The sequence below is a fragment of the Panthera pardus genome, unplaced genomic scaffold (assembly GCF_024362965.1).
Source record: "Panthera pardus isolate Hobbes unplaced genomic scaffold, ASM2436296v1 HiC_scaffold_4, whole genome shotgun sequence".
NCBI lineage: Eukaryota > Metazoa > Chordata > Mammalia > Carnivora > Felidae > Panthera > Panthera pardus.
The window spans coordinates 16,478,617-16,502,357 of record NW_026526969.1 but is presented as its reverse complement, the minus strand read 5'-3'; the positions used below and the strand labels follow the sequence as shown (position 1 = coordinate 16,502,357).

General features: G+C 49.1%; 1 protein-coding gene and 2 long non-coding RNA genes across 3 annotated transcripts in view; 2 read left to right on the top strand and 1 right to left on the bottom strand.

Annotated features, from left to right (window-relative positions):
* Positions 1–23,741, top strand: part of IL9R (interleukin 9 receptor) — a 244,303-nt gene that overhangs the window by 137,790 nt on the left and 82,772 nt on the right. The gene's annotated exons all lie outside the window — the stretch shown is intronic.
* The window catches only part of LOC109261186 (uncharacterized), a 165,151-nt gene that overhangs the window by 106,236 nt on the left and 35,174 nt on the right, over positions 1–23,741 (top strand). The gene's annotated exons all lie outside the window — the stretch shown is intronic.
* LOC109261407 (uncharacterized) overlaps positions 8,577–23,741 on the bottom strand; it is a 44,069-nt gene continuing 28,904 nt past the window's right edge. Inside the window, exon 4 of the long non-coding RNA XR_008419224.1 lies at positions 8,577–8,750. This is a non-coding gene — a long non-coding RNA (uncharacterized LOC109261407). The remainder of the gene's footprint in view (positions 8,751–23,741) is intronic.

Genomic DNA, 23,741 nt, shown 5'->3' with positions numbered 1-23,741 from the left:
GAAGTGATTGCTCCCCATGGGCTGGGAGAAATAGCTGGAGGTGCACAGGATGGCCGGGTCCTGAGAAAACTCGTGGTGTGCAGAAGAGAGAGAAGCGGTATGGGAAGCATGTTAGCAAGACATGGATTCCTCCCTTAGGAATACGACCCAAATGTGTCAACGGGACACCAGCCAGAGCCATGGGGATAGATGTAGCAAGGTGGGCGGCTGTGAGGTTGTTGGGAATGTGTGTGATTGGGAAACACGATAAAGATGCCCTATGTTCTCTCTGCCTGTAGAATGGGATCATGGCCAACATTTCAATACTGATGCACACAAGAAACAGAGCATCAAGCCCTCCATAGGGACTCCCAAGTTGTCCTCTTACAGCAGACATTCCCACCTCCTTCCTGCACCCATCAACTGTGATGCCTGGCAATCCCTGATCTGCTAACCATTTTTATGATTGTGTCACATCGAGAGGATTATACAAATTGAATTGAAAAGCATGTGATCTTTTTAGGATTCGCTTTTCCACTCTGGGCATAATTCTCCAGGGATTCGGTCCTGCTGCAGTGTCTGTCAGCAGTGCGTGCCCTGGCACTGCTCACAGGTGTGCGCCCACCACACGGGGATAGCATGGTTTCGCTGTCTCCCTATGGAAGGACACGTTGTACTAGGCTGTTCAATGGCACTCAAAGAAAGCAAGTCCTAATAGCTGGAATCTAACTCCCATCGATGGGATCTAGTTAAGGATCTTGAGTCCTGGGTTGCCTAAGTGAGCCCTAGATGGAATGACGAGCATTCTTAGGCGAAGGGAGACTTGACAAATAGGAGGCACTGTGTCCATGAAAACAGACTGGGGTGATGTGGTCACAAGCCAAGGGAGGTTGGTGGCCACCAGGAGCTACTAGACAGAAGGGGTACACTGTCCCCTGGAACCCTTGAGTCTCCACCGGGAGTAGAGCCCTGGTGACACCTTAGTCTCAGTAAAGGGATTTCGGGTTCCTGGCCTCCAGAACTCTGAGAGAACATGATTTTGTTCTCATAAGCCATCAAGATTGTGGTAAAAGAGCAGGTGTGCGCACAACAGGCCCCCATTCCCATCTCCCTTGGACTTTGGAGTCTTCCTTCCCTGAGAAAGTCAGGGAAGTTCTGGCATTTCAACTTAGTTGACTGCAGGCAGCCATTGAGTCATTATTATGACTATTCCCCGTTCTCCAGGCAACATATTAAATTACATTTCCTGCAGGAAGAACCGTGTATCCATGTCTGGCCTATCTTATGTCACCCTCTTTGGTGTAATACTCTTCAAACCCACTCCCATACTTGTCCCCCATCTACTACCAGTGTGAAATGGTAATATCCTGCAACTCCCCTGCATGGACACCTGATCATGCGTGGACCTGATCCCACACCTCCGTTTGGAGTACACTGGAATCCCTCTATTTTCCAGGAAGTAAACACAGATGGTAGATGTGGAGCGTGAAGATCACTGTTCTCGGTCATGACAGTATTGTCTTAGATGAAGCCATTGAAACCTTTTCTCTAGGGGTCCTGGGGTGGGATAGGACTATTTTCCTCAGACAGGGGAGTTGCTTCTCTTGGCAACAAACACAAGATACTCACCTCATGAAGTCATACATTTTCTGGTGTTTTTCCCTTGCTTTCAACCTCTCCTATTTCCTGCGTATACACCAGACACCCAAAACTGACCCCGGACAGGCTCTGTAACTGCCCCCCATGGCCACAGTGACAACTCCACCCGTGATCCTCCAGTGTGCTGTCCTCCATCACTCCACACCAGCACTAGTGGTAATGTGAGCAAATGTGAAATCACCTCTTACCACCAATGTCCAGTATCCACTTCTGCCATCAAGGAAGCTACTTGTATGTCTTCTACTGGAAGATCAGTCCAGTCCCAGAATTCCAGTTCTAACCGGTTTCCTGTGGCCACTCGTGGTACAAATTACCACTGGTACAGGACTGCGACAGAGGCAGACAGCACATCCAAAAGCAGTGAGTGAAGAGCAGTGCAAAGGTAAGAGAACCTCCAGGAGATGGTGGAGAGGCCAAAGCAGCCATGCTAAGCAAAGACAAGATGTTTCCACCAAGAAGAAACTGCAAAGAAAAGTGGTTCCTGATCCTGTAATATTTATCCGGAGAGGAGAGACTTGTGGGGAGGTGTAATGCAGAGGAACATGACTACAGAAGCTCCCTGTTATCCATGGGGATATGTCCGGAGACCCCAGGTGGGTCCCAGAAACCATGACAGTACAAACACTGTAGTGGCCATGAAGGGGTGCTGGCGCCACAACCCTACATAAACCATGAAGGGGCACAGGTGGCTCTCCCCTACATCGCCCAGGAAGGGACACAGGCGTGACATATATACAAGGCCAATGAAGGGGCACAGATGGGCTGCAAGTATCAGACCCCTGTATTGCCGATGTAGGGGTATCAAGGCTGTCCTTGAAGGTCAAAATATATGATTCACACACTGTAGGCAGCTGTTAGAGATACGGCCATGAGCATTCGTAGTAGATCTCAGGCACTGGTATATGATCTTAAGATCTGAGTATCAAAAATAGACAACCAACTCCTAAGTTAACACTGGGTGTATTTCATAATAGAAACAATATTGGTAGTATGTGCAACAAGAAATATTTGTACTTGCCTAAGCTCTATGAGGGCGGATAACCATGGATAGTTAACCATAAGATAAAAATAACCTAACTGTAAAGTCAAAATCAAACCAATTGTTGATGCAACACAGATAGGCCATTAAGGAAAGATGAAAAGAAGTAAAAGGAACTCAGCAAACACAAACCCCATCTGTTTACCAGTAAAGTCACCTCTAGCATTTCTAGTTTTAGAGGCCCTGCCTGCCCAGAGACATTCGTGAAATGACCATAGTATCCTGACCATGCAAAGTAGCATAATCACTTGTTCCCTAAATAGTGACTCGTATGAATGGCCACACGAGGGTTTTACTGTCTCTTCCAATCGGTGAAATGGACCTTCCCATGAAGAGGCGGGAATAGGGCAAGAAGACAAGTAGAACGATGGATCTGCTTTCAAATGTTTTTAGCTTCATGTTTTTGGAGAGAGAGAGAGAGAGAGAGAGAGAGAGAGAGAGAGAGAGAGATACAGAACACACATGGGGAAGGGGCAGACAGAGAGTGAGACACAGTATTTGAAGCAGGCTCCATGGTCAGAGCCATCAGCACAGAAGTGAAGCCAGGGTTCAAACCCACAAACCGTGAGACCATGACCTGAACGAAAGTGGGACACTTAATCCAATGAATGGCTGAGGCAGTGCAAATACGTGTGACCTAAAAGGAACATGAATGCTACATTGCCGATGAAGGGATGCAGAAGGGACACATGCATGATCCCCTCCATGCTGAGGTGGGGGAGAGCACATGAGTGACACCCCTCCATTCCAGAGACAATGGCGCAATGGTGACCCCCCACCCTTGATGTGGTAGGGTGCATGTTTCAACCCCTGTCTGTCCAAAGGCGGGGGAGTGCTAATGCTTGAAAACCTTCCATACCCAGGGTGGAGGAAGTATGACCTAAGACTTACCCTCCCCTTATGTCAGTGCCAACCCTAACCCTTACCTTAAGAGATGAACGTTTCTTCAGCTGTGAAAGTGAAAGAACCATTCGTGAAACATCACGTTTAATAGTGACATCACTACTCTCTCCCTGAAGGATGGCACTGTGCATGAGTGGCCATCTCATACACCAACCAGGGACAAGGCAGAATTCTGAACCACCTCTGGTGTCAAGTGGGGTGGGGCACATGTTTGAACACCCTCCATCACTGAGGAGGCTTCTGTGCATGTGTGAACACCCTTCCCGACGAGGTGAGTTGGGCCAAGCGTGAATGCTCTCCCTTGCTGAGGGAGGGTTGTGTGCCTGTACAAATGGTCTACCTCACAGAGAGGGGGTTGTGGGCATATATGAACCCCCTTCGGACAGGAGGGGGGGCTTTGCATATGCGTGATCACCATTCTGGCAAGGGGAGCGGGGAGCATATGTCAACGGCCTCCCTGGCCACAGAGTTGCATGGCACATGCACGAAAGCACCACTTCCTCATAGAGAGGGGCTTGTTCGTATGCGTGAACACCCTGCCATGTCAAGGGGGCATGGTGCGTATGAGAACCTTCTCCCCGTGGAGAGGGCTGGGCGCATGCGTGAACCCCATTCCACAATGAGAGTGTTTGTGCACATGTGTGAGTACCCTTTTGTCCCTATGTGTGGCAGTGCACGTGCGTGAATAGCCTCCCGCAATAAGGGGGTGGGACGCATATGTCAAAACCCTGCTGTGCCAAAGTGGGGTTGGACTCATGGGTGAACACGCTCCCATGCCAAAGGGGGACACGCTAATGCTTGGAAATCCATGCCCAGGGGGAGGAAGCTTGATCAAACCCTTACCCTACCACTGATGGTAATGTTAACCCTAAACATAACCTTAAGAGATACGTTTTCTTCAGCTGTGAAAGTGAAAAGAACCATTCATGAAACATCACATTCAATAGTGACATCAGTACTTCCTCCCTGAGGGGTGGCACTGTGCATGGGTGACCGACTCACATGCTGACAGGGGGCCAGGCGGAAGCCTGAACAACCTCCTGTGCTAAGTGGGGCAGGGCGCATGCGCCAACGACCTCCCTGGCTGAGGTGGTGGTTGTGCGCATGTCTGAACACCCTTCTTTGCTCAAGGGAGGGGGAAGCATGTTCAAATGCCTTCCCTCATTAAGGGGGGCTGTGCGCATGCGTGAACACCCACCGGTAAGGGGGGGGTGCTGTGCACATGCCTGTAGAGCCTACTGCAGTAGCGGGTAAGGAGCATGCATGAATGCCCTCCCTCGCTGATGGGGGTTGTGCTAATGTGGAAACGCCCTATATCTTTGAGCAGGACTTTTGTGCATGTGTGAACACACTTCCGCCAGTAGGGAGAGCTGTGCACATGTGTGAACAGCCCCCCATGGTATGGGGTGGGGCCCACGTGCGAATAGCATCCCTCCCCTAGCCGGGGTTGTTTACAAACGTGAACACACTTCCGCCACGACAGGGGCTGGTCACATCTATGAACAACCTCCTGTGCTGAGGGGACGAGGTGCATAGGTCAACACCCTCCGTGCCAAAGTGTGTATGGGGCGCATGCTTAAACCATTCCCTTGCTGAGGGATGCATGGCGCATGTGTGAACACCCTCCCTCATGGAGAGGTTGTTGTGCGCATGCATGAATACCGTCCCTTAATGACTGTGGGCTGTGCCCATGCATGAACACAACCTCCCCTCCCGGGCAGAAGAGGGTGGGGCAGATGCGTGAATATTCTCCCATGGTGATGTATCAAGTCACATAGGTCAACACCTTCTCATGCCAAATGGGGGATGGTGCACATGGGTGAATGCCCTTACGCCAGGAGGGAGGGGGCCTTACACACATGAGAACAAACTCCCGCGCTAGTGGGGCAGGATGCATGCGCAAACGCCCTCCGTTGCAAAGGGGGGTTGTGCGTGAGAACATCCTTCTACCCCGAGGGAGGGCTGTGCGCATCCGTGAACATGTGCCAAGTGGGGCAGGGAGCATGAGTGAAACACCTCTTGTGCAGAGAGGGGGAGTAAGCATGACCTAACCCTTACCCTAAACCCTAGATGTAATGCTAACCCTAACCCTTACCTTAAGTGATGTGTGCTTCTTCAGCTGTGAAAGGAAAAGAATCATTGATGAAAAGTCACATTTAATAGTGACAACACTACTCCCTCTCCGAGGGGTGGCACTGTTAATGGGTGACACCCTCCCTCGCCAAGAGGTGAGGAGCATTTGTGAACCACCTCCCATGTGGAGGGAGACAGGGCACATGTGTCAACACCCTCACTCACCTTAGGAGGGATGTGCAAATGTGCGAATACGTGAACGCACTACCAAGTGGAAGGGGATGGGGCACATGTGTGAACACCCTACCATGCTGAAAGGGGTGGGGCACATGCATTAATATTCTCCTGCACTGAAGGGCTGTGCTATTGCGTGAATATACTCTGGTGACGAGGGGTGTGGAAGCATGACCTAACCCTTACCCTAACCGTTAGTAGTAATGCTAACCCTAACCCTTACCTTAAGGGTTGTCTGTTAGTTCAACTGTGAAAGTGAAAAGAACCATTCATGAAACATCACATTTAATAGTGGCATCACTATTCCCTCATTGATGGGTGGCGCTCTGCATGGGTGACCTCTCCCACACCAAGGTGGGGCTGTGCACATGTGTAAAAACCCTCCCATGCTGAGGTGGGCAAGACATATGCATGAACCATCTCCCATGCATAGGTGGGGTGTGCCATGAGTGAACACCCTCCCACACCGAGAGGTGGTGGTACACATGTATGAACAATCTGTCCCAAAGTGGCGACCTACGCAGCAGAGGTGGAGTGGAGCACATGCTTCAATATTTTACCACTCTCAGGGGGTGGGGTGAAAGGGTGAACACTCTCCTTTGCTCAGGATAGCAGGGTAATGCGTGAAACATTCCCATGCTGAAGGGGGAGAGCAAGATTGAACTAACAGTTATCTTAACCCCTAACTGTAATGCTAACCCTACCCTTGACCTTAAGAGATGTATGCTTCTTCAGCTGTGAAAGTGAAAACAGCCGTCCATGAAAAATGAGATTTAATAGTGGCATCACTACTCCCTTATTGACTAGTGGTGCTGTGCACAAGTGACCCTCTCCAGCGCCTCAGGGGGGCAGGGCACATGCGTGAACCCCTCCCGCACCTAGAGGCCTGTGCGTGCACATAACTGAACACCCTCCCAAGCCAACGGGGGACTGTGCGCATGCGTGAACACCCTCCTGAGCCAAAGAGGGCAGGGAACAGGGGCAAATGCCCTCCCTCGCCTAGGGTTGTGGTGCCCATGCGTGAACACCCTCGCACACGAGAGGGGTGCAGGCGCATACATCAACACGCTCCCCCGCGGAAGGGGGCTGAGTCCTATTGGTGAACACCCTCTCTAGATGAGAGGGGGCGTGGAGCATGTGTGAACGCCCTCCCACTCCAAGGGAGGGTGCAGGCATGGTCTATCCCTTACCCGAACCATGAACGGCAATCCTAACCATAACCCTTACCTTAAGAAATGCCTGCTTCTTCAGCTGTGAAAGTGAAAAGAGCCATTCATAAAACAACAGATTAAATAGTGGCATCACTACTCCTTTGTGGAGGGGAGGCAGGGTGCATGCCTGAACACCCTTTGGCACCAAGGGTGGTGGGGGTCAGGTGTGACCTTCCTCCCTTGCCAAACGGGGGGGTGCAAGCATGACCTAACTCTTACCCTATCCCTCAGGGTAATCCAAACTCTAACCCTCATCATAAGAGACGCTGCTTCTTCAGCCATGAAAGTGAAAAGACCCATTCATGAAACATCAGATTTAATAGTGGCATCACTACTCCCTCGCCAAGGGGTGCTGGCACATGGATGACACCCTCCCATGCTGAGGAGTGGCAAGGTGCATGAGTGCCTCCCTCCCACACCTAAGGGGGGGGGTGTAAGTGTGACCTAACCTTTATCCTAACCCCTAACTCTAACTCTAATCCTAACCCTAACCCTAACTGTAACATAAGACTGCTTCTTCAGCTCTGACTGTGATGAAAACTATTCAAGAAATGTTAGATTTAGTGGTGGTATCACTACTCCCTTGCCGATGGGGGAGTGCTAGCATGACACCCGTCCAAGACCGATAAGGGATTTGAGCATTACACCCCTGCATCACCAAGTACGTGTATCAGGCTGACCTAGAAGGGCAAAAGATATGATTCGCGTACTGTAGGCGGTTGTTAGGTCTGTGGCGATGAGCGTTCATAGTATGGCTCAGGCACTTGTATATGATCTTAAGATCTGAATACAAAAAAAAGACAACCAACCCCTAAGTTATGACCAGGTTAATTTCACAATAGAAGCAATAAGGCTAGTATGTGCAACAAGAAATATTTGTCCTTGGATAAGCATCTATCAGAGCAGATAACCATGGATAAACATAAGATAAAAATAACCTAACTGTAAAGTCAATATCAAACCAATTGTTGACCCAACACAGATAGACAATCAAGGAAAAATGAAAAGAAATAAAAAGAACTCAGTGAACACAAACCCCACCTGTTTACCAATAAAATAACCTGTAGCATTTGTAGTTTTAGAGGCCCTGCCTGCCCAGGGACATTCGTGAAATGACCATGCAAAGGTAGCATAATCATTTGTTCCCTAAATAGTGACTCATATGAATGGCCACACGAGGGTTGTATTGTCTCTTCCAATCAGTGAAATGGAACTTCCCATGAAGAGGCGGGAATAGGACAAGACCCTATGGAGCTTTAATTCACTGGCCTGCAGAGACAACATCAATACAATCAATAGGGACAACACATCTCCCCATGGGCCAACAATTTAAGTTGGGGTGACCTCAGATAATATCCTCTCCGAGGGATTTAGATGTACACTTACCAGTCAAAAGTACAACCTCACTTATTGATCCAAAATACATGACCAACACCTTAGGTTCCATACATGTACCCTGTTGGAGTTTCATTTAGGGGGTGGGTGGTTGTTGTCTCCACATTTGGTGCAGGGTTATGAAACGGTGGTGGTGGGTGTTTTCTCCTCTTCCATAAAGAGTTCCAAGGCGACCATTTGTGGGAGAAAAGTGGTAGCTGGTCTGCTCCTGAATCCCTCTCTGCTTAGGGTTCCCTGTTGGGCGTCGTAGCAGTGGCCTAGTGGAAACATGAGAGAAGATGTCAGAAGACACTCAGGTAACCAAAGATGTGAATGAAGAACCTCCTCAAACACCATCAAAAGATTATGGGACAGTGCTACCATCCATAGTTACAGTCCAGTAGCCGGGAGCATGTGGGATGCGCTAGAGGAATGCAGTGTTACAGTGGACAAGAGGTGTCCGGCTCGTAGAAGAAATGTTGCGCACCCCCGATGCTGGTTGGGGAAATGTCCTATATGTCGTCAGCTATGCCAAAGATAACAAAAGAACAATGGACGAGACAGACACCCTGCTTCTTCAGGAATGAAAGTGAAAAGTTCCATCCAGGAAATATCAGATTGAAAATGATTTTAGGTACATTAATTTTTGAAAGAGACAAAGAACACAAGTGGGGCATAGGCAGAGAGGGAGAGAGACAGACGGTATCTGAAGCAGGCTCCAGATTCAGAACCATCAGCACAGAATCCACCCAGGTCTCAAAACCAGACCGAGAGACCATGACCCAAGACGAAGTGGGACGATTAACCAAATGAGACACCCAGGTGCCAAAGAAAACATCTGAAATAAAAGGAATATCACTGCTACATCGCGGATAAAGGGGAGCAGATGGGACACATTCGAGAACCCCTCCTACACCAAGGGGGATTGCGACCATGACCTAAACCTTACACTGACATCTAATATTAATGCTAACCATAAACCTTACCTTATGAAACGCCTGCTTTTTCAGCTGTAAAAGTGAAAAGAGATATTCAAGATTTAATACTGACATCAGTATCAGATTTAATACTGGCATCAGTAATCCCAATCTAAGGAGTGGTGAGGCTCATGGGTGATACCATCGCACGCAGAGGGTGTGGAGGGTCACATATGTGAACACAACCCATGCACCAAAAAAGGAATGGGAGATATGTGAAACCCTACCATACTGAGACAGGGCGGGATGACAGTGTGAAACACTCCAGAGCAAAGCTGGAATGGGGCCAGGGGAGAACAACTTGCAATGCAGAGAGACTGGGGTGATAGCATGAACACAATCCCTCAAAGATGGAGGGTGGTGTCCACGCATGAACACCTTCCCTCTCAAAGTGGGGGTGCAAGCATGACCTACTCTTTGCCCAACTCCTAACCCTATCACTAAATGAAATCCCACCAACTAAAGCTAACACCTAACCATAACCATAACCCTAATGCTAAATCCTGCCTCTACCCTTCCCCTAACCCTACCCCTAACTCTAACTAACCATTAACGTAAACATAACCTGAACTAACCCTAACCTTAAACTTAACGTCTAACACTAACCCTCTAACTCTAACCCTAAAACCCTAACCTTAATGCTCTAACTCTACCCGCTAACCATAAAACTATAAACCTAAGGCCCACCCCCACGGGAATCCATATCGAAAGACTGACAACAGCATACACATGGGGACCATAAACAGTTCATGAACACTCGGCATGGAAAGTAGAAAACACCATGTATTTCCAAGTGTGGCTGCAGCTGCACAAGAGGATTCCTGACGTCTAACCGATGGGTGACCCATACAGTTGTCTGGCCTTGGAACCCAAAGAATAATCCTGACCAGCACCCTCCCTTGTATACTCCACTCAGCCCTTTGGGAAGACAACTGCTCTGCTGTGGGTTCAGTGCCTGGAGCCTCCTGGGACCTAATCCTAATGCTAACCAGAACTGTACGCTAACCCTCAACCTCAACCTAACCCTATCTCTCACACTGCACACACATATCTACACCAGACCGGATACAGTTGTCTATCCTTGGAACCGAAAGACTAATCCTGACAAGCAGCCTCCATTGTGCACTCCACTCAGTCATTCCGGGAGGCAACTGCACTGTTGTGGATTCAGTGCTTGGAGCCTAGGGACCGATGTGAACCCTAACCATACCCCTATACATAACCCTCAATCTAATCGTAACCCTGTTTCTAACCCTAACCCTACACTTGAGCCGCACCTTCGCATGGTATCTCAGGTCAGCCCTCAAGGGAAATCATGAGACTGGAGTTGTTTCGGCACTGGTGACTTCCCTGCACCACACCCTAACCCTGGATAAGGCTCCATCCCCATGGGACCCAATTCAAAGTCTGACATCAGCACGCACATGGTGTCGAGAAGCAGTGCAGGAATAGTCGGTGTGGAATGTGGAACATCATCATGTCATTTCAAAAGCCTGGCTGCTACTGCACTCGAGGATTCAACAGGCCTACCCGAAGAGTGCCTGAAACATTTATCTGGACTTGGAAACAAAAGACAATTCCGGACTGGCAGCCTCCATTGTGCACTCTGCTCAGCCCTTTGGGGAGACAAGTGCACTGCTGTGGGTCCAGCGCCTGGAGACTCCTGGGACCTAACTCTAAACCTAACCGTAACCCTAACTATAACCTTCAACCTAAACCTAACCCTATCTCTCACACTAACTCTATACCAGACAAGGGTTCTCACTTCAGCCCTCCATGAAATTCATGAGACTGGAGTCCCTTGACCTGGTGATGTCCTGGCACTGAATCCTAACCCTAGCTATGTCTCCTTCCTCATGGGGACCCAATTCCAATAACAGACAACAGCACGCACATGGTGTAGAGAAGCGGTGCAGGATTACTCGGCGTGGAACCTGGAACATCACCATGTCATTTCCAAAGCCCAGAGGGAGCTTCACAAAGGCACTGCTGAGGCCCAACTAAGGAGTGTCCTACACCCAAGGATGGCCTTGACACCCTAAGACTAAGAAGGAATGGCACCATCCATTGCGCCCTCCACTCAGCCCTCTAGGAGACCTCTGCACTACTTAGGTTTCTGTACTTATGCACCTTCTGGAACCTACCCCTAACCCTCACCATGACCCTAGCCGTTTTCCTCAACCTAAACCTCACCCCAACTCTAACACTAACCCTACCCCTGACCTGCTACCACGCATGGCCCTCACTCAGACTCAGTGGAGATAAATGGAATGTTGTTGCTTCAGCTTTGTTTATGTCCCTGGATCAAACTGTAACCCTAGCTGTTTCTCTATCCAGATGGGGATCCAATTCCTAACTCAGAGAATATCACGCACATGGGGCCCAGAAGCGGTGCAGGATTACGCCACATGGAACGTGGAGCACCACCACGTCATGTCCAAATACCAGAGGGAGGTGCAAAAGTGCTTGCTGAGGCCCAAATGAAGAGTGGCCCACATGCAAGGCTGGCACTGGTAACCAAAGACTAAGCCTGACCCGCACCTTCCCATGCGCCCTCCACTGAGCCCTCCCAGGAGACCACTGAACTGCATGGGTTTCATCACCTGGGGACTCCTTGGAGCTATCCCTCACCCTAATCATGACCCAAACCATACTCCTCAATCGGAACCTCACCCCAAGTCTAACGCTAACAAGAGGCTGGTCTTGGCACTCAAAGTCTCAGCATGACCGGCACCCTCCCATGCGCCCTCCTCTGAGTCCCCCAGGGAAACAACTGCACTGCCTTGGATTCAGCACCTTGGGCCTCCTGGAACCTAGCCCTAACCACAACCTGGCTCTCCCCGTACTCCTTAACCTCTACCTCACCTCAACGCTAATGCTACCCCTACACCTGACCCTCACCAACTCATTGGCCCTCATACAGGCCCTCATGGAGATAACGGGACCGGTGTCTCTTCAGCCCTGCTTATGTCCCTGAACAGAACCTCACCCTATCCGTGGTTCTCTCCCAGTGGGTATCCAGGTCCTAATTCTGAAACACCACACATATAGGACAAAACCCCTGCAGTATTATTTAGTATGGAATTGGAACATCATCATTTCGTTTCCACTGCCGGGATGGAGCTGCCCCAGGAGGTTACTGAGACCCAAATGAAGTGTGGCACACACGGAGGCTGGCCTTGAAACACAAAGAGTAAGTCTGAACTGAAGGCTCCCATGCAGCCACCACTCAGCCTTCCGTGGAGATCACTGTGATGCTAGGGGTTCACCGCCTGGAATTTCTTGGGCCCTAACCCTAACACTAACCGTGACCCTCACCATACCCTGAACCTCAAATCATTCCAACACTAACTCTAACCCTACAACTGACCCTCACCTGCACACTGGGCATCATTTTTCACCCCATAGAGGTAAGTGGAATGGGGTAGCTTCAGCCCTGCTTATGGCCCTTGTCTGAAACCCAACTCTACCTAAAGCTCTCTCCAGATGGTGACCCGATTCTTAAGTCTAAACATACCTCACACATGGGGTCCAGAAGAAGGGGCGGATTACTCGGCATGGAATATGGAATATCACCATGAAATATCCAATGCCCGGATGTTGTCTCAGAAGCAGCTCCTGAGGCTCAACCAAAGTGTGGCTCACAAAGGAGTCTCGCCCTGGGTCTCAAAGACTAAGCATGACCCACACATTCCCACATGCTCACCAATGAGCCCTCCGGGAAGACCACTGCACTGCTGGTGCTTCAGCACCTGGAGCCACTTGGGACAAAACCTAACCATTATATTTACCGGAGCCATACACATCATCCTCAACCTCACCCCAACCCTAAAGGTAACACTACACCTGACCTGCACCCCTGCATGGGTGCTCATTCAGCCCTCCATGTAGATAATGGGACTGGTGTCGCTTCGGCCCTGCTTATGTCCCTGGTCCAAATCCTGACCCTAGCTATGCTCTCCCCCAATGGGGATACAGTTCCTAACTCTGAGAACACCATGCACATAGGGCCCAAACCCCTTCAGTATTCTTCAAGATGGAATTGGAATATCAGCATTTCATTTGCACTGCTGGGAAGGGGCTGCACAAGAAGGTTGCTGAGGCCCAACTGAAGAGTGTCACACATAGGATGCTGCCCTGGCACGCAAAGACTAAGTCTGAACTTTAGGCCCATGCAGCTTCCACTCAGCCCTCCGTGGAGACCACTGCACTGCTAGGAGTTTACCTCCTGGAACCCCCTGGGACCTAACCCTAACAGTAATGATGACCCTCACCACACCCCTCAACCTAAAGTTCACACCAACTCTAACCATAATCCTAAACCTTCATGCATTAGTGCATTGGCCCTCACTTCAGCCTTCCTGGGTGATCATGGGACTCCTATCCTTTCAGCCCTATCTATGTCTCTAGGCCAAACCCTAACACTAGCTAAGACTCTCGCCTGATGAGGACCAAATTCATAAGTCTGATATGACCACACACACGTGGGCCCAGAAGCGGTGCAGTGTTACTTTCCACGGAAAGTGGAACATCACCAGGTAATTTCTAAAGTCCAGAGGGAGGTGCACAGGGGGTTGCTGAGGCCCAACTGAAGAGTGGCCCACAACTGAGGCTGGCCCTGCCAACCAAAGACTAAGTTGAACGGCACCCTCCCATGCACCCTCCACTCTGCCCTTCAGGGAGATCACTGCACAGCTAGGGGTTCAGCATCTGGGGAATCCTGGAACATAACTCTAAACACAACCAAGATCCTCGTTGTCCTCCTCAACCTCAACCTCACCCCAACACTAATGCTAACCCTACACCTGAACCGCACCCTTGCATGGGCCCTCATTCAGCCCCCATGGAGACAACGGGACTGGTGTAGCTTCAGCCATGCTTATGGCCCTGGACCAAACCCTAACTCTAACTAAGTCTCTCTCCCAATGTGGATCCAGTTCCTAACTCTGAGAAAACCATGAACATAGGCCCCAAACCCCTACAGTATTATTCAGGATGGTATTGGAGCATTATCATGTCATTTCTACTGCCAGAATGGAGCTGCAAAAGGAGGTTGCTGAGGCCCAACTGTAGAGTGGTACACATGGGAGGCTGGCCCTGACACACAAAGGATAAGTCTGAACTGAAGACTACCATGCAGCTTCCACACAGCTGTCCGTACAGACCACTGCACTGCCTGCGTTTCAGAATCTGGGGCCTCCTTGGCCCTACCCCTAACCTTAACTGTGATCCTCACCATCCTCCTCAACCTAACCTCACCCCAATTCTAAAAATAACCCTACACCTGACTAGCATTCATGCATGGGCCTCCATTTCAGCCCTGAAGGGCAAACAGGGGACTAGTGTCACCTTGGCCCTATCAATGTTCCTGGCATGAACCCTCAACCTAGTTATGGCTCACTGCCGATAGTGATCCAATTCTGAAATCTGAGAGACCACACACGTGGGGTTCAGAAGAGCCGGATTCCTCGGCATGGGACGTGGAAAATGACCAGGTAATTTCCAAAGCCCAGAGGGAGCTGCACAAGGGGGTTGCTGAGGCCCAACCAAAATGTGGCCTATATCCGAGGCTGGCACTAGCCCCTAAAGATTAAGCCTGAATGGCGCCCTCCCATGCGCCCTCCACTGAGCCCTCTAGGGAGACTGCTGCACTGCTTGGGTTTCAGCACCTAGGGCCTCCTGGAACCTAACCCTAACCCTAAGCATGACCCATGCCATAATCCTCAACCTAAACTTCACCCTAACTCTAATGCTAAACCTATACCTGACACGATCCGCGCATGGGCCTTAATTCAGGCCTGCATGGAGATAACACAACTGATATAGTTTCAGCCCTGCTTATGTCACTATACCGAGCCATATCTCCACCTAAGGCTCTCTCCGATGATGACCCAATTTTTAAGTTTGAGGATACCACACACATGGGGGCCAGAAGAGGAGCAGGATTACTCAGCAGGATTATATCACCATGTAACATCCAAAGCCCAGATGTCATTGCAGAAGGGGTTGCTGAGGCTAAACCAAAGAGTGGTCCACAAAGGAGGCTCGCCCTGGCACGCAAACTCTAAGCACGACCCATACTCTCCCATGTGCCCTCTACTGAGCCCTCTGGGAGGACCACTGCACTGCTGATGGCTCAGTGCATGAGACCACCTGGGACGTAAACCCAACCCTAATACTTACCAGAACCTTACACATCATCCTCAACTCACTCTAAGTCTAACGTTAACCCTACACATGATGCACACCCTGTGCATGGTCCCTCATTTAGACCTAAATGGAGATAATGGGACTAGTGTCGCTTTGGCCACACATATGTCCCTGGTTCAAAACCCATCCCTAGCTATGGTACACTCACTATGGAGATCCAATTCCTAACTCTGAGAAGACCACACAGCTGGGGCCCAAAGCAGTGCAGGATTACTCAGCATGGAATGTGAAGCGTAATCATATCATTCCCAATTCCCTCATGGAGCTGCACAAGGGGGTTGCTGAGGTCCAACTGAAGAGTGGCCCAAACCAGAGGCTTGCCCTTGCCTTCCCAGACAAATCCTGACCAGCACGATCCATGGGGCTTTCACTCAGCCCTTCTGGGAGACCACATCCATGCTGGAGCCTTCTGGACCTAACCCTATCCGTGACCTTAAACGTACCCCTCAACATAAAAATCACCCCTACTCTAAACATAATCATATAATTGACCCACATCCTCGCATGGGCCCTCATTGCACCACTCCAGGGAGATCACAGGACAGCTGTCACTTCAGTCCAGCTCATGCACCTTGATTGAACCCTAACTCTAGATAAAGCTCTCTCCCAATGGTCACGCAATTCTTCAGTATGAGGACACCACACACATGGGGCGTCCAGAAGAGGAGCAGGATTAATGGATATCAGACACGGATTATCACCATGTAATATGCAAATCCCAGATGTATTTGCAGAAGCAGTTGCTGAGGCTCAACCAAAGAGTGGCCCACAATGGAGGCTCGCCATGGCACTCAAAGACTAAGCATGACCGACACCCTCCCATGTGCACTCCACTGAGCCCTCTGGAGAGACCACTGCACTGCTGAGTGTTCAGCACCAGGAGCTACCTTGGATGTAACCCCAACCCTTAAAGTCACCAGAGCCATTCACATAAACCTCAACCTCACCCCAACTCTAAAGCTAACCATACACTTGACAGGAACCCTTGCATGGGCCCTCATTCAACCCTCCATGGACATAAAGGGACTGGTGTTGCTTCAGCCCTGCTTATGTCCCTTGTCCAAACCCTCACCCTAGCTATGGCTCTCTCCCAATGGGGATCCAGTTCGTAAATCTGAGAACACCACGTACACAGGGCCCAAATTCCCTGCAGTATTATTCGGTATGGAATTTGCGCATCATCATGTCATTTCCACTGCCAGGATGGAGCTGCACAAGGAGGTTTCTGAGACCCAAATAAAAAGTTGCACACATAGGAGTTTGGTCCTGGCACGCAAAGACTAAGTCTGAACTGAAGGATCCCATGCAGTCTCCACCCAACCCTCTGTGGAGACAACTGCACTGCTAGGGGTTAAGCATCTGGGGCCTCCTTGGAACTCTCCATAACACTATCCGTGACCCTCATCATAGTCCTTAACCTAAACCTCACCCCAACTCTAACTCTATACCTGACCCTCACCCATGCATGGGCTCTAATTCAGCCCTCCATGGACTTAACGAGACTGGTGTAGTTTGGACCCTGCTTACAGCCCTGGACGTAACCCTTACTCTAACTAAGGCTCTCTCTCGATGGTGACCCATCGAGGATACCACACACATGGGGTCCAGAAGAGGAGCAGGATTATTTGACAAAGAACATGGAATATCACTATGTAATATCCAAAGCCCAGATGTAGTTGCAGAAGCAGTTTTTGAGGCTCAACCAAAGAGTGGCCCACAGAGGAGACTCGCCTTGGAACTCAAAGACTAAGCATGACTGAAACTCTCCCATGGCCATTCACTGAGACTTCTGGGGAGAACACTGCACTGCTTGTGGTTCAGCGCCTGGAGCCACCTGGGACATAAGCCGAACCCTAATAGTAAACAGAAAGATACACCTCAACCTCACTCCAACTTTAACGCTAACCCTACACCTGACCCACAGCTGTACATGGCCCCTGATTGAGCCCTCCACAGAGATAACAGGACTGGTGTGGCTTCAGCCCCACTTATGTCCCTTGCCCGAACCCTCACCCTAGCTATGGCTCCCTCCCAATGGGAATCCAGTTTCGCATTCTGAGAACACCACACGCATAGGGCACAAACCCATGCAGTATTATTCAGTACGATATTGGAGGATCATCATGTCATTTCCACTGCCAGGATGGAGCTGCCCGAGGAGGTTGGTGAGGTCCCACTGAAGAGTGGCAGACACGGGAGGCTGGTCCTGGCCCACAAAGAATACGTCTGAACTGAAGGCTCCCATACAGCCTCCACTCAGCCCTCCATGGAGACTACTGCACTACTAGGGTTTCACTACCTGGAACCTCCTGGGTCCTAACCCTAACACTAACCATGACCCTCACCATACCCCTCAACCAAAACATCACACCATGTCTAACCATGACCCTACTCCTGAATTGCATTCACGCATAATACCTCACATCAGCCCTCCAGGGTGATCACGGGACTTGTGTAGCTTCAGCCCTCTCTACGTCACTGGGTTGAACCCTAAACCTGCTAAGGGTCTCTCCCAATGACGACCAAATTCCTAAGTCTGATATTACCATGCATATGGGATCCAGAGACGGTGCAGTTGTACTTGCCAAGGGACGTGGAACATCACCAGGTAATTTCAAAAGCCCAGAGGGAGCTGCACAAGGGGGTTGCTGAGGCCCAACCAAAGAGTAGCCCACAGCTGAGGCAGGCCCTAGGTCCCAAGACTAAGACTTCCCGGCACACTAACATGCATCCTCAACTCAGCCTTCCAGGGACACCACTGCACTGCTTGGGGTTCAGAATCTGGGGCCTTCTTAGACCTACCCCTACCCCTAATCTTGACCCTCACTGTACTCCTCAACGTAAACCTTACCCCAACTCTAATGCTAACCCTACACCTGACCCTCACCCACTCATGTGTCATCATTTATCCCACCATGAAAGTAATGTGACTGGTGAGATTCTGCCCTGCTTTTCGCCCTGGAAAGAACACTGACTCTAACTAAGGCTCTCTCCCAATGATGGCCCATTTCTTAACTCTGAAGATACCATACACATGGGGTCCAGAAGAGGAGATGAACTACTGGGCATGGAATGTGGAATATCACCATGTAATATCAAATGTACAAATGGAGTTGCAGAAGGGGTTTGCTGACAGCAAAGAAAAGAGTGGCCCACAAAGGAGGGTCGTCCTGGCACTCAAAGACAAAGCATGAGAGACACCCTCCTATGCACCCTCCTGAGCCCTTGGGGGAGACCATGCACTGCTGGTGCTTCAATGCCTGGAGCCACCTGGGATATAAGCTCAACCCTAATAGTGACCAGAAACATACACATCAACCTCAGCCTCAAACCACCTCTAACTTTTACCCTACACCTAGCCTGCACCATGCATGGGTCCTCATTCAGCCTTACATGGAGATAATGGAACTGGTGTCTCTTTGGCCGTGCGTATATCCCTGGATCGAACCCCCACCCTAGCTATGTCTCTCTCCAATGTGAATCCACTTCCTAACTCTGAGAGCACCACACACATAGGGCACAAACACCTGCACTACTGTTCAGGATGGAATTGGAACATCATGATGTCATTTCCACTGCCGGGATGGAGGTGCACAAGGAGGTTGCTAAGGCCCAACTAAAGAGTTGCACACAAGGGAGTTTGGCCCTGGCACAAAAAGACTAAGTCTGAACTGAAGGCTCCCATGCAGCCTCCACTCAGCCCTCCATGGAGATCACTGCACTGTTAGGGGTTCAGCATCTGGGGGCTCCTTGGACCTACCCTTAACCCTATCTGTGACCCACATCATAGTCCTCAACCTAAACCTCACCCCAAATCTAACGCTAACTCTACACCTAACCCTCACACGTACATGGGCCCTCATTCAGCCCACCATGGAAATAACGGGACTGGTGTAGCTTCAGCCCTGATTTCGGCCCTGGAATGAGCCCTTAGTCTAACTAAGGCTCTCTGCCAATGAAGACCCATTTGTTAAGTCTGAGGATACCACACACATGGGTTCCAGAAGGTGAGCAAGATTACTCAGCATGGAAGGTGGAATATCACCCATGTAATACCCCAAACCCAGATGCGGTTGCAGAAGGGGGTTTCTGAGGCTCAACCAAGGAGTGGCCCACAAAGATGGCTCACCCTGGCACACAAAGACTAAGCATAACTGACACCCTCCCATGTGCCCTCCGCTGAGCCCTCCGGGGAGACCACTGCACTTCTGTGGATCAGCAACTGAAGCCACCTGGGAAGTAATCCCAACCCTAATAGTGACCAGAAACATACACATCAACCTCAACCTCAACTCCAGCTCTAACGCTAACACTACACCTGACCCGCACGAATTCATGGGCCCTCATTCAGCCCTCCATGGAGACAACAGGACTGGTGTCATTTCGGCCCTTCTTATATCCCTGGGCCAAACCCTCACCCTATCTATGGCTCCCTCCCAATGGGTATCCGGTTCCTATCTCTGAGAACACCACGCACATAGGGCCCGATCCCTACAGTATTGTTCAGATTTGAATCGGAACATCATCATGTCAATTCCATTGCCGGCATGGAGTTCCACAAGGTTGCTGAGGCCCAACTGAAGAGTGACACACATGGGAGGCGATCCTGGCATGAAAAAACTAAGTCTGAACTGAAGACTCCCATGCAGCCTCTACTCAGCCCTCAGTGGAGACAACTTCTCTGCTAGGGTCTCACTGCCTGGAACCTCCTGGGTCCTACCCCTAACACTAACCGTGATCCTAAACATGCCCCTCGACTTAAACTTCATACCAACTCTAACCATAACCCTACAACCATAAACCTACACGACACAGGGCCTTGTACATAGTGAGTACTCAGAACACACATGTTGAATCAATGAATGCATGCTCTGAAGTCAGACCTCTCAGATAACCATTCCACCTCCACCACTTAAGGGCTTTGTGATTGGGCAAGTTATTTAATCTCTTAATGTTTCTTTGATATTAAAAAAGTGTACCAGAATCCTTAATGAATTAGGGAGTTGTGAGGAGGAAATGAGCTTGCACATAGTAAGGGTTCATTTAGTAGGAGATTGGCAGCAGCAGCAGCAGAAGCAACATTCACAAGCATCATTTTCTGTCACACACAGTTAGGGCCACAATACCCTCTGGTGACCACACAGTGTAAATGCACATGCACATGCACTTTGCCCTCCCTCCACCCTAGGTGGGAGGCTGGGGAGATATGGCCCGGAAAATCTTTTTCCTGCACCTGCCTTCCAGGAGCCCAGACATAGCCATGATGCCCTCTGTGTCCTCGTCCCTACCTCCCTTTGAATTGGGTCCAGCTGCTCAACAGAGCTGATTAAGCTACGGCCAGATATTCCATCAGGGCATTCTCCACCTCACTGGCCCGATTCAGCACCTGGAAGATCAATGACTCCTTCTCGGTTTCTGAGCAGCTGGCAGGGCTGGGTGACCCAGGCCATCAAGTGTCATATTTTGGAATGTCACATCTTACTTTTGTATGTAGGATAACTATCTCAGGGAGCCCAGATACCTGTGTCCTGCCTCTGTCTTGGGCCCCATATATGAAGAATGGACACTCCATGTAGTAAATATGACAGTTACCGGGCACCTGGGTGGCTGAGTGGGTGAAGCATCCGACTTCAGATCTGGTCATAATCTAGCAGGTTGTGAGTTTGAGCCCTGCATTGCATTCTGTGTTGACAGCTCAGAGCCCGGAGCCTGCTTTAAATTCTGTGTCTCCCTCTCTTTCTGCCTCTTCTCCTCTCACACTCTGACTATCTGTGTCCTCTCAAAAATAAATAAGCATTTAAAAAAAAGAAACATGATAGTCACATGCTCCCCAAAGTTTCTTACCTCACTGCCTCTGGTCAGGGAAGAGGACACATGTTTAGTCCTCCCTGAGCTCTGGGGCTTCATCTGAAACCTTCAGGAAAGTTCTGCATCCTATTCCTCATTATATGAGCATGTTTTAGGAAAAAGAAGAAAAGACTCTCTATTGTCTAAATATACATGGAAATGGGGTGCTGTTGGATAATGTAAACTTTTTCCTAGAAAAATCACTTTATTTTACAATTATGACCCATTCCTCCTTCTGTCTTCTCTCCAAGACTGCCAAATATTCATTCAACAAATGTTAACTACCTGCTATGTGTCAGACATGATTCATGGTCTTGGGGACACCATAGAGAAAAACAGCAGGGTCCATGCTCTCAGTAAGTTACATTCTCAAAATGATAAGAAGGTTACCACAGATTAAGCTGTTACAGTATGCAAGTGTGGTGCAGATTCATTTCCACACATCATGACTCTTACACTTCATAAAGGATTAGAAAGTACACAGTTAATTTCCCAGGTTCTCTAAGGTAACACAGACTCAAATGGTAATTTGTCCCATGTCACCAGCTAGTGTTTGGGCTCAGAGTGGAATTATCACCTGTTTCATTCTCATGTTTAGGCTGCATGTTTTTGGGCACATGGACTGTAATTGCAACAAAGTCAATAAGATTTTCTGATCTGAAGTTGAAGACTGCCTCGTACATGTTCTATTGCTATTGTATTACTACCTCAGCTTATGAGCTTTCAGGTTAATGAAAATGTCTCACTCTAGGGGCGCCTTGGTGGCTCAGTCCATTAAATGTCCGACAGTTGATTTCGGCTCAGGTCATGATCTTAACGTTCATAGGATCAAGCCCCACATAAGGCTGTATGCGAAGTGTGGAGTTTGCTAGGGATTCTCTCTCTCTTCCTCTCTCTGTGCCCCTCCCTCTCCATGCACTCTCAAAATAAACAAATACACTTAAAAAAATATGCCTCACTCCAACGTGTAGGCAGGTAACACAGAGGTATGAACAGAGTCAACATTTCTTATACTTTGAAGGATTTTCTAAAATAATGTGGAGATACTCTGAACTTGAGATCCAAGACCTAGTTTTCCCGTGTGCTAAGGAACAACTGAAGGAACATTCAAAGGTTCCCCTCATCCTTGTCTGTATCCAAGCTTCTGATTCATTCATTCATTCATTCATTCATTCCATGCGTACTAACAGAAATCCTATTCTCTTCTAAGCAAAGTACATCGTGGTGAACCAGAACACATGGCTCAGCCTCATGGGAATCAGATACAGCAGAGGAAAAAAATTAGCCTAATAACCATGTAGTAAGAAAATAGCCACAAACGAAAATATGTGCTATTAAGGGAAGGACCAGATAAGGCCATGAAGATACATTTAGAAGGAAATTACCAATTTTAGAAGAAAAATGATACCTTCCCTAAAAAAGTCCTTCTTGCCCTGACATCTGAAGGATAAATGGGACTTTACCAGGTGAGATGGGATGCCTGGAAGGGGGGCAGCTCGCACCAGAGAAACTCTCAGAAGGGTCATGCACACACTACTGAGTGTTGGGGGTTGGATGTCAGGGGTCACTGAGAGGTGGGCTTGGTCTAGACCTTCCAGGCCACTTATAGCCAAGATGATAACTGTCACCCAACATCCATTCCTTCTCTGTCACAGTAAGACAACACTCTGAGTGGAGGATGAATAATCTGAAGCTCCAGAGAAGCTGAACAACTTGTAATGATCACAGAATCACTCCAGGTTGGATATTTTAATTGACATATTGACATACCATGGGATAATTCATTGAGCACTTTTATGTAGATATTTTGTACTTCAGTTAGTTCTTTTTAGAAAACTAGAGAAAAAGGTATTTCCTCACCATGAAATTTATCATGGTGGATTTTAGTATATTCATAAGGTTCTACAACCATCACTGCTAGATGCACTTGCTTTTAAGTACTCTTCCTTCTTATCAAAATTGTTTTCAAAATACTATTTGAGTTTATAAAATACACAATTTAATTTGCACACATTTTGTGACACAGCTCAACGAAATTTTTACATGTGCATTCATCTATGGAACCACCTACCACATCAAGATGCTTAGGACACCTCCTGCCACCTAGTTGGCTCCCCGGGTCTCCCACTTGGTATGTCCTCCCAGAATGACCACTAACCATTCTTAAAGCCCCTTATAGTAGAGAACAAGAAGGCAGGGACTTAGAAGGGTCAGGTGTTGATCCCACCTGTGATG